Source organism: Cupressus sempervirens, chromosome 9 (assembly GCF_028749045.1).
Source record: "Cupressus sempervirens isolate cs-2001-9-10 chromosome 9, ASM2874904v1, whole genome shotgun sequence".
Lineage (NCBI taxonomy): Eukaryota > Viridiplantae > Streptophyta > Pinopsida > Cupressales > Cupressaceae > Cupressus > Cupressus sempervirens.
This window is the reverse complement of record NC_143126.1, coordinates 122511864-122524546: the sequence shown is the minus strand read 5'-3', so window position 1 is coordinate 122524546 and position 12683 is coordinate 122511864. Positions and strand designations below refer to the sequence as shown.

Sequence of the window (12683 nt, the reverse complement as noted above, 5' to 3'; positions counted from 1 at the left end):
GGTTAACAAGAAGAAGCAAAAACTTACAAACCAATGCCATAAAAACTTTCAATAGTTAAAAGACAAGTTTATATCAAACCCGATATGAAAGAAAAATTTGAATGAAAAAGGTCCATTGACTATGTGAAAATAACTCTAAATACCATCATTAGAAGACATACATGTCAACAAATAAATCTAAATTGCATATTAAGCTTTCTTACTAACAGATCTCAAGAAAAACTTTTGACAATTCATTTATAAGGGAAAAAGAACACTAAAGTTGCAAATAAAAATATCTTCCTATGAATCTCAAATATAAGATGAGTTATATGTACAACAATTAACAGATATTCAGTTAGTGTGTTGTATCCACACCTGCACATACAAACTATTTGAATTCTCTATAGATACAATTTTAAAATTCCAAAGGGTCATGTCATTTTGTCACTACGCATTTTGCTTATTACATAAAATCCAAACTTCTATTCCTCATGCTACTATCATCTTATATTAATTCCCAGCTAGAGGCTACAGCAAGGATGCAATGTGATTTATGCATGTTTAAGTTATGTGGTCCATAAGGCTATGTTTTGCATCATCTCTTTTTCTATTGTACATCACTACCAACTATACCTTTCTTAATCTTGCCATTACTAGATTACCACAGCCATTTCCACTTTGGAAACATTAATTTTTCTTTTGAATAGTCCAAGAAATGCATTGATTCAACTTCAGCTGACTTCCATCCACTTCCTTTTCTATTCAATACACCTATCTTCTGATATCATAACTCTTGCACTTCATATTTATATCATTCAATCTTTATGTCACTTCAGCCATTCCTCATTCCAATTAAATTATTATTAAATAGTTCACCACATCAGACATATGTCCGTTATTACATTGATGTAAAATAAAATTTTAAGTAACTAAACAATGATTAATGATCTAGAAAAATATATATCAATAATGGCATCTTTTTTGATAAAATCAAGTGTAACAAATGTCAAATTATAATCAGCCTATACTTTCTAAAATGTTGTGCCTCTCCTATCCCACTACCCCTGACCCCAGCCATCTAGCAGTATAGGAGAGCATGAATGTTTGGATTAGGGTGGGGATGGGGTTTGGGTTGTGGTTGGGCTGGGAATAGGGAGTTGGTTTAGTGTGATCAAATTGATCCATCTAGCTATCAAAGTGCAAAGCTTCTGAATATAGCCCTAACACACGACAAATATGTTAGTTTCAATTAAAGTTAAACATGTCAAACAAACAACATTTCTGAAATTTGTCTTTTACAGCATCAACCCAAGCCAAGAGTAAAACCCAACATCTACATGTACATCACACAATATCCTAAGCAAAGGCATAAACATGGAAAAAGTAATATAAATAATGAAACGTGCACCAAAATCCACCAAACCAGTGGCTATCTAAGGCATCTATTTAGTCCTGTAAGCCTAGCAATTGCTCAACAGAAGCTTTTTTTTTTTGCAGAAGCACTCATCTTATTGTAGCTATTTACTAGCTCAATTATCAATGTGTTCTTGCTTAAGCCAATAGAAATCCCCAGCAACTTCAGACAAGAAGCAAAATTTACCACACCCACAAAATTTTGAACAATACCAAACATTTTTGGAACTCAAAATTGGTATCCAACAGAAATACTTCCACTGCATCTCACTCCTCTTCCCAACACCTCTTAGGTGCCTCCAAAGGTCATCTAAAATCCTTTCCAACTAATTGAGAATGACCTTCCAAATTTAGTTGTTTAGGATTTGCATTAGAAGCAAATTCTTTCACAGGCACAGAGCTAAGAAGTAGGAAGCTAGAATAAACAAATTTTACATGCCATATTAGAAAGATAATTGTTATCGAAGTCAACCAGGTCGACCCATCCAAGATGTTCCCTAACCCACATTCTACTCACTTTGAATAGCAGCAACACATCTGGATTTGAAGCTTACTTGATGTTCTTGAAGCCAAGCTTCTTCTTTAGGTGGTCCAATGAATAATAATTTCTCCCTATAAATCATTCTTCCAACACCTTATTTGGCCATGTCAAACAAAATAACCATTATTTTGTAATATTGCTACCAAGATTCAACTATGTAGTTTTCAAATCAAACTCATTGACCTATGTTTTATGAATAGTGGTTCACAAGAACCCATCTCTTATGAGAATGAATGGAACACTCATCACTCATTGCATCTAGGTGAAACCTCAGACCTTCCCAAGAGGTCACTAATCTAAGTATTCCTCCAACTCAAGCATCAGAACATTTAGCACTTGTTCCATATCATGAAGCATCGAATATTCCAAAAGGTTGCCCATCCCAATATTTCTCCAAATCAAGAACACTTAATTATAGATTTTCCTTCAAGATTAAGCCCACTTAGTTTTCTACCATAATTTTAACAACCCTATACTCACTTGGTGAAAGTTTTGCAAATGGAGTTGGAAGCATAGTGGGTTTAATCATGGAGGAAACTTCGTAATTAAGCACACAATTTTATGCTTGCTTTGTTTTTATATATATTTATGTAGCTTGTGAAATTGAAGCTAAGCAATATGTGTCACACTTGAAATATATTCTTTGTTGGAGTAGGGCATCTTACACATTCTTGAAGTTATATATCAATCTTTAGTTGCTAAACATTTCACTTCAATTTCATTTTGTTGTCATATTTCATAGAAGAAGTCGACCATTTAAGAGAACTTTCAACAAGCCAAGCTCAAGATCTATCAAAAATTAAGTTATGTGTTAAAGAACTTGAAGAGAGGGAAATTGCACTGACAAGAAATTAAATAACACTTTTGGATATTTTGTGTATTCATATGCTAGTTTTAAAAGAAATGAAAAAATATCAATTTTTTCATTTTAATCTTCAATTTATATGGTGGTAAGATGTTTATTTATGAAGTTTGGAGGGATAGGTTTTGTTAGGAACAAATTATTAATTGATCCACTCTATCATCTTGAAAGGTTGAAGGTCTCATGAAGGATATTACAGTGGCAGAAGAAGACATAACCAAATGGAGGAAGGCTTGTGAGCTAGAAGCAGAAACTGGAAAAGCTGTCATAGAGGAGTGACAAGCAGAGGTATTCAATTTTTCTTATATTGTTGTGCTTGTCAGAGTTATCTAAATAGATATACCAAAATCCTCAATATTTTGAAGAATTGCCTAAATAGATATACCAACTGAAGTTATCATGGACAGTAAAAATGTCTTATTAGGGTCTACTATGTTTGGTGGCACCTACACCCAGCTCTACTATAAGAGTTAGGTAGCTCACATACTAGTAGATCACCAAACACACCAAGATGCTATAACATAATACATATATATAGCAATAGAAAACTCTACACTCTGCTATATGTTTTCTTCTTGGAAGAGGAAAGAAACTACTACAATCTTTTTAGAAAGACAAAAGAATGGTACATCAAGCAAACAAAGCTTGATTGCATAATAAGCTTATAGTTCTAAAGCAATCCCCAGAAGGACAAGACTCTTCCAATCCAACATAAAGACCCTGGAACATGTGTTATACAAAAATTGGTTGCTCACAAGCACCAAATGCTTGAAAGAAACATGACCATGTGGGTTGAAGATGAAAAACTAAAATCAATTTCCAAACACAAAACTCTACAAGTTTCAATATTTCTTCTACATAATTCCATGCCCATGTTTCTGATCCTACAAATTCATATCAAAATCAATTCCACTAACCCCAAATTTAGGCTCATATCTAATCAACACTTAAACCCAAATCCAACCCCTACAAATACAAACATCTCAACTCTGCAAAACATGAAATCCACTTATAAATCTTGATGACTACCTACAAATTTTAAGTTTTCTCAACTCTGTACACTTTGAATAGATCATATCAACATGTGGGTATCAGCCAAAAGTCGTGAATTTGAGCTCCTCTCTCTAGATTCTCTGAATCAAGAAACCCAATCAATCTGAATCCACTTTCTCAACAATAGAGTGGAGTCTTTTAGGCCTTTCTGAATAAGAAAAAAGGCCAAAAGACTACAAGATCAGCACATGAGGGTTGAAAGGTGCTGCAAATTGTGTAGAAAAATGAATGTTATAAAAACCTAGCACATTTGAAAATGAAAATAGAGCTATTAAAACTGAACCATATGGTTGCAAGATTTAGATTTTCAAAAGATGAATGATTAAGATAATAAAATTACTGTTAGGCTTCCATAGCTACTTTAGGACTTCCTAAATCAATATTTGATTTGAGATCACTTTGTAACATCACTCACAAAGTGTGTAATGATCCACAAATGAGCCAACTACTTGAGAGTAGATCCAACATCTTTTTCATTTAGCACCATCTGCACGAGATACCCCAATCCACAATTCACCTACTCCTAGTGAAGAATAGATTCTAGTATAAGCTACACCAGTACTAGATGCATTTTCCTTTGAAGCTAGAACTTCAACTTGTGAAGTTGTAAAAATCCTATGTAACTTGTTTGTGTCATCACCTAGCATAGACATCTCATGGAATCTTCGAAGCAAGTTTACATTAGAGCTGCATAAATAAACCTTAGCATCTAAACTTGCACCTATCAACTTTGCACCTCTGGCCATCTCAAAGACTTTGTTTACTTCTATTCTCATCTCAAGGACCTTTTTCCAGTACTCACATTAGGTTTCATCAGCATTAGCCATTCATCATTAATCCTTGGCCATTGTGCTTCAAAAACAAACTCTCCTGCTAATCCATCTTCCTCGAAATGTGTAAATGGCATATGCTTCCATGCATCCTTGGCCATGTGAGGTAGAATTGGAAAATATTTAGTGTAGAAGTGAGAATCTTCCCCTGAATGGCAAGACTAAAGCTGTCACTATGGTAATGATAGGTAAGCAGCTTGGCGACCTTCCTAAAGATAAAGGTATGTTAATGAGAAAAGATTTCCTCAATTTATGATAATTATCTATAAGAATTTTTGGGATTGATTGTGTTTGGATTTTTGATTAACTTTTCGAATCACACTCCATGCTCCATCATTAGAATTTGTCCTTCTCTCTTGCTTTGCTTCATCCTGATGATGATGGATCATTGGGATTTATTCTTTTGTTCTCTTACTTTGCTTCCATCATCATTAGGATTTTTCCTTGCTTTCTTACATTGCTTCATCCTGATGATGGATCACAGAGTGTGATTCCAAATGTTAATACAAAAATCTAAACACCATCAATCCTGGAAATTATTGCAGATAAAGATATGTCATTCAATTACTTTTGGTAAAAGTGGATCATTTGATTTATTCCTTTTTTCTATTTTGTTTTCCTTGAATCTAACTTCAAGATTAATGAAATTATCCTAACAATACCAACCAATTTTTTTTTGGTTTAACTTCTATCTACAATTTTAGGTTCTTGCTCTCAATTATCTATATTGATTTGAAAATAATGTTGAGGTTGCAGTACCTACACCAAACATGGCCATCGAGTGGTTAAATTGGACCAAGGCTTCTACATTGCAATAGCTCATGGATATGAAAAATGAAGAGGAAGAAAGACCTGCCAAGAGGAAATTTGATTGGTTGGTAACATCTAGTGTAAAGTCCATTCCACATGTAGATGCTTTCAAATCAAGTAGAGAAGTACAATTGCTTCTCAAGTAGTTAGTTCTTCCCTAAATTTTAGTTCTTATGTTGTGGCAACTCTTATTCTTACTTGCCAATGATAATCTGATCTCCTTCAAGTTGAATAAATTGATTTCACCTATAGATTGTTGTAGTGATATTCTTGCATCAAATCCATTCAGTTCTATCTCCTTGCTTTCTCTCCCTCTCTATATGTGTAAAAGCTACTTATTCATTTTCTTTAAGTTAATCTCATGATGAATAAACATATTAAAATTTCATTCTTGAAATAATTTTGTATTGCTTACTGCCTTAGCACGATATTTGAAGAATAATTTAGAGATGCTAATGCCCTTGCTAAAAAATCTCTATGATTACTGAAAATTCTTGATTGGATCTAATACTTTTGACTCTTTAATGAACCTAGACTAGCTAGTTGTATGATGTCTTCTTCCCTTTATCTTCAAAGGATAGCTCAGTATCATATTTTACTACCCCAACCTACAAGTTAGTTTTCAATGTTTACCTAAGCTTCTGGTTTTCTTTGGCTAAAAACACCATCCTTCATTGAAGGACTAGTTAGTCAAGATTAAGAAACAAGAATATTTCCACAATCCATATGAAACTACCAAATTTTATGCTTCTAAATTCAATTGATACTTTCTTTCTCTTATCTGAATGTTTGATGAGAGAATGTAATCAGAAAAGTTGATGCAAAATAAAACACACAATCAAATCCCGAAACATAAAATTTGATAGTCTAGATTCTTCAGTGCAGGACAGGAAACTCATTTCATATGAATCTGTATAACCAACATCCATGATAGTATAAACTTTTATACATCCATGATAGCATAAAATGTCATGTTCTACTAAAATATGATTCATGATACTTTTGTAAAGATCACTATAAAGATTCCAAGTTCCCTCTTACAACCATTAGGAGCATATTCCTACAGTGTTCCTCCTATAGTGTTCCTTTGTAGGAGAAGGAATAACTCTACTCATTTCTTTCCATTAAAGTAATGTATTGGGCATATATTTTTTCTAGTGTCAGCAGGGATATTTTTCCAAATGAATGGAAGGTATTCAATAACTTTTACTCTCTTTTTGACATGTCTCTTTTTTTCTCCTCTTTTCATGGAGGCTACATCTTTTTCTATGGAACCAAATCCTATTAACCATGACAAGAATAATTCTCTTTTTTCCTTATCCAGTCCTACGATTAACGTCTTTGGTATTATTTATTGTGTAATAAAAGGAGCTGGCAGGCAAGTGTTTAAAGTCATTTCAACAGCAGAAAATCTTCATGGAAGCTAAGAGTGAACATCCTAACCAAGGGATTGATGGAGGGGAATACAACGCTGTGAAAAAAGTTTGAGATTTCCCAACTTAAAGAAGCTCTCAATAGTATTACACATGGAAGAAGAAATACTCTTCTCCATTTAGCTGCTTCTGTTGGAAATCTACCATTCATTCAACAATTCCTCCAACTTAATACTCTTCTTGTTAAGGCTACAAATGCTCAAGGAAATACTACATTGCACTTGGCTACTCAGGAAGGTTTCTCCAAAGTTATGGAGATTCTACTCCAAACAAAAAAAATGTGATGTAGAAATCAGAAACAAGTACAATGAGACTGCTCTCTTCAAAGCTTGTGAAAGTGGTGATTTACCCATAGTAAAGCAACTGCTGAAAGCACATTCGCCAAGTCTATACCAAATAACAGTGGATGGGTGAACCTATTTATATGTTGCAATAATTAAAGAGAACTTGGGTTAGTTATTATTTTCCTCTTTACATGGTCAATTATAAAATTGAATCTAATGTGAGATTATTTTCTTTGTTCTAAACTTCTATGTATGTATTTATTTTATAGAAGGAATTAATACCACAATCTAATGATTTTGGGTGACTCCTTCACAGATTTGGTGAGTCTGTTGATTGATAGGTTGGAGTCAGAAGATGCAAAAGATTTAATAAAAATAAAGTACCAACATGGTGATAGTGCCTTGCATGTAACTGCTCAGATACACTACATGCATATAATGAGAAAACTAATATAGTTTGAGCCCCAATTGTGTTATTTTGTTAATGACAATGAAGAAAAATTGCTTTGTATGGTAGCAAAACTAGGGCATCTAGAAGTAGTAAAAGAGTTGATAAAGTGGAAGCTAGACGCTATCAAAATAGCAAATAGTTGTGGAATGAATGTGTTGCACTTAGTTTTTCAAGTTAGCCAAGTGAAAATTGTTGATTACTTGAATAAAAAGGTTGCTCTATCAGACTTGGTCAACAAGGGACTTGACAAGCTTCCAGAGGAAAAGCCCCTGCAAAGTGGAGAAAGCACAGATCGGACTAGAAAAAGAGATCATTTTTTAAAGATATTTGAAGGAGATACACCCCTACATATTGCAGCCAGGAACAAAAAGTTTTAAGGAGTTTCCTTTCATTTGAGTCTTGTGCTTTTTCTTCTCATGCATCTTATGGTTTGTTTAAATAGACTAGTTAGGAGTTAATGTCTAGTTTCTTAATTTCATATTGTGAAACTATGGAAAGAGATAAAAATAGAAGTTGCCTTTCCAATTTACCAATCCTTACCATTTGAGTGTGCCTATAAAACTTACAGCTAGTGAATAGGTAAAGTTTGTTTTTCGAAGTATTTCTTGACTGTGCACACTCTACATTTTTATGTCAAACATGATCTTCATATTTGGTCTATCAAATGCTTAATCTCAAGGCAATGGTTGGAAAGTTGGGCATGCCAGAGATGAGAGGATTGATCACACAAATTAAGGACGACCTAAACAATATTGATAATGCCACTGTGAGTATCTAACTAGGCCTTTTCGTTTAATATATTTTCTTCAATAATAACCATGTTTGAATATATTTGGAAACCTGAGCAAAACCCATCTGGACAACAAGATGCGCCTTCAAAAAGAGAGACTTATTCAGAGTTTGGTCGTGACTTAATAAAAGAGCTATGGCAGAACAGTGATCAAAAATATGTTTCCAAGGTATTTAGATGATGCCAAACCTATTGTTTATTATAAAAGTTATTCTTATTGAGAATTAATAATGCAAATAGATAATTTCAAGAATAATTTTTTGAGCACTCTTGTTCCCAAAATCACCAAGGCAATATTCCAAATCGGGGTTTTCTTTTCTTTTCTGGTTTCTTTTTCTTCTGTTTCTTGAAGGTTCTGTGTGAAGTTCTCTATTTGTTTGTTCTAAAAAGGGCTTTTGTTTTTTCTTGTGTAGATGGAAAATGCATCAATTTTTGGAGACACCATTAGCTATGCACAAGACTTGCAGAAGCAGGTGAAGGACATTAAAGCGGATATCTGCAATAGACATTGAACTCTTTTCAGGTATCTTTCATTCTCACCCATTTAATGGGTATGTGAACAAAATCAAACTTCTTCAACTCATGTCAATGTCTAAAGGCCTTCACACCACCAAATTCTCTCAAGGTTCAATCTCAACATCTTCCTTTTACAAGAGCACAAATAAGATGCTATCTCAACATCCTCCACTTATTTCAAGGAACAATGGGCATCTGTATTTTCAAATTCCTTTTAGGGTATAACTCAACCTTGTCTTTTTAGCAAGTACAAGAATAATCAAACTTCTTTGGCTTAGTGTGAGGAACTTATGGTCTCCAAGCCACTAAAGCTCATAACCCATCCCTCTAATGGTTGCATGAATAACCAAACTTCTTTGAATTAGGTTCAATAAATGAAGGGTGTCCATACCACTTATTTTCTTAGAGGTATAATCTTGACCAGTGCACAAATAATCAATTCTTTTTAGATGATCCTAACATCATCTCTTTAACAAGTTCTTGAATAATTATACTAATACAAAATCCTAGCCCCATTTCTTTTTCAATTGATGGATAATCAAATGTCTACCCCATCTAGACCTTTCCCTTTTATAAGTAAAAAAATAATCAAAACCCCTTACACCTAATATGAAGGACTAATGGGTATTCATGCAATCAAATTTATTTTAAACATTGTCTTGATCTAAACTTTTCTATGACATTGCCTTCATCTCTTTTATAGGGCCACAAATAACCAACCCTCTTCAATATTGTGTCAAGGATATAATAGCTTCCATGTTGGGCCATGTCTAATTCGTTAAAAAAAAACTTAAATAATGTTTATTTGGATGTCATTGGTTTCTAGAATTGACTAGTTGTCATACTTTTTTTGCATTAATATGGGATTTTTGGTGGTAGACGGCTTTTCACAAGACCTTGAATGACTGAGTGGTTGATTGATATTTCAAACTAATACCATTTTCTATGTATATCAAGAGAAGAGCATTTGCAAACTATTCTGCTAGTACACATGTCTACAAAACATCATTTAGATAAATTGGAACATTTGTTAACATTTAGCAACTGTTTGATAGATGAATGTCTAACATGACTTTTGATTGAAATTAGATCATGAGATGTATTTTTGCTTGGTTGATGTCGTTAGATCAACTCTGTAATGTCCCTTTCAAATTACATTTATACCTCCTTGGTTGGCATAAAATTCATGGTGGCCCCATTTTATTAAAAGAGACTATTAAATTATAACAATGTAATTTTATAAATAGAGTACTTCAATTTTATTTAATTAAAACAATAAAGTAAATACATTAATATTTTAATTTTATCTAAAACCATCACCCAACCCCTCCAATTGAAAACTGATGATGCATCTTGTCTCTTGGTGATGTGAAGAATACCAGGTCAACTCCCAGTCTCCTAAAAAATAGTTAATTGTCTCCAATCTTTCAGAATGGCTCATACAGATAGCAGACCATGCTTCTTCATGTAACTGCTCTTCTTCCAAATCTAAACAATGATGTTTATGTGTTTGGAGCTTGTATAGATGCTCTAAAGCATTTACTTGATCTATAAAATATTAATGATGGTTAGTGAGAGACTGAATAGGATGTTTACAATGTTTATGCTTTTAGGGGATACAGAGGAAGATATAATGGATGCAATTTCCATATTCATTGCAAATTGTATTATCTTTGATTCACATGGAAAGTTTTGGATCAAGTTTAGCATACATAGAGTCTAGAATAGTGCCTTTTATCTCTAGTAGGTTCTTATCTAAGTTCATATATACTAAACAATTGAGTTTTCTTATAGTTTTCTTTAAACAATATTAATTGTGTTTGGAGAAATTACCTGTTGCCCCACTTCCCATGGAGTTCCAAGATGAGAAGTTGTTCTTCAACTATTATGTTGCCCCTCTTAACAATAGGGCTCAGATAGTTGAGCCACCTCAATTTGCAGCTCTTTCTAGTGCTTCTCAGTCCTTAAATAGAGTCAGTGAAACACAGTTTAGTAGGATGTCCATGTTAACAACACCAAATCAAAATAATGAATAACGATAAAAATCCAATTTTAACAATCTACCAATAGTATTTTATCATAATTTTATAAAATTGATTGTATAAATATTTTATCATCAAAGTTTCTCTCAAAAATTATTATCTATGATCATGAGGATAAGATAGTCAGAGTGAGTGAAATAGAGTCGGGTAGAATCTTCATGTTAAAGTGGACAGGTACCAATTCAAAAGGTAGAATGATGATTAAAAACAAGTATTCGGGATCCCATAACATTAGCATATCACAAATTCTTGGATTCGACTCTGTCAATCTTTTACTATCAACATTTATGTTCAAGCTTCATGATCCATCTGAAATAGCTAAAAAGGGAATTTTAAATGGGTGTGCATGAATTTCAAAGGAAATTAAATGAAACTAGAGCACATCTTTCAATGTTTCATAGATCTTGTCATATTTGAAAATCTTGTAAACAATTACACTCCCAAGGATTCTGGATTCAGCTGTGCTTATCTTTTTGAATTAATGCTTTAGATCATTCTTTATGATCACTCATAAAGGTAATGAATCAGAAACCTTGAGGCACATTAACATGGAAAGTGAAAACTTAATTTTTATCATCATACAATTGTTTCACTATGAGCTTTACCTTCGAGCTCATAGAAAGGGGAGTTGAATGAAACTAAGGGTAGCTACTAGTTTTGTCCCACTTCTCACTATTTTAATCTTCTTCACACACTCATTTTTAGCCAAACATAACCAAAAATCATATTTTTCTTTATCTCTTATAGCACTGGTTTCTATTCAAGTTTTTCATCTAAGAAAGGAAGAAGGGGAAAATGAGTTCAAAGGATTTGATGAGGGAAGAGGATTCAACAAAGAAGCTCTCATCTTTATCATTTAATGTTGCAACACTTGGATTCTTCTCCTCGTACAAACATCAATCTTAGTCTAAAGTTGAAGAAGCCCTCGACCTTCATTGTTGAAGAAGAGAACAGTCAGAGGAGTCACTGAGACATGTTATGTATCTCAGTTGTTGGGGTCTTAATTAATTATTTGCTTTCTCTACAATATGAGAAATCAGAAAGCTTTTTGATAGATGTATATGTGGAATGTATAAAATTTCCATGGCTCCAACTATAGAGCCAACTAAATTGTAAAATAGATCCTAATTTGGGGCATCTTTTAACTTTCTTATAATTGTGTAAAACATCAATATATTAAAGAGCCTGCTACAACCTATTTATTAATGCTCATAATTTTAATAAAATGGAGTTTTATAATGAAAATTGAAGTGTTCTAAAAATCAATTAATTACTTTTATGACAGCTAGTTGAGTAATGCCTTTTCTCTTAGTTAAATTCATTCTGCTATACTATTTCTCCATCATTGGCAAGTGAAACTCACTGGTTTCCTTCTTCTTCATCCTTTTTTGACAAAATGCCTTCTACACATGTATTTTTAGGTATCATCATCATGGGTTGGTTCTGTGATCAAATCATTTTGTCCTACATTTTAAAATTTTGAGTTTCCACAAGCAACAGATTGATCACCATTATTTAGTTATCAGACATAATTGTCTTTTTAATTGTGGAAACCAAATTCCTTGGTTTTAAGATTATTATTTGCTACAATGACATCTATATCTAAAAGAAGAAAAAATATCAATTCACTTTACCGACAGATTAATTTTTTTAAGAAAGAGTTAATTTTAGATTGT

General features: G+C 33.1%; 1 pseudogene; it reads left to right on the top strand.

Annotated features, from left to right (window-relative positions):
* The window catches only part of LOC149537835 (calcium-transporting ATPase 1, endoplasmic reticulum-type-like), a 49269-nt pseudogene that overhangs the window by 35831 nt on the left and 755 nt on the right, over positions 1 to 12683 (top strand).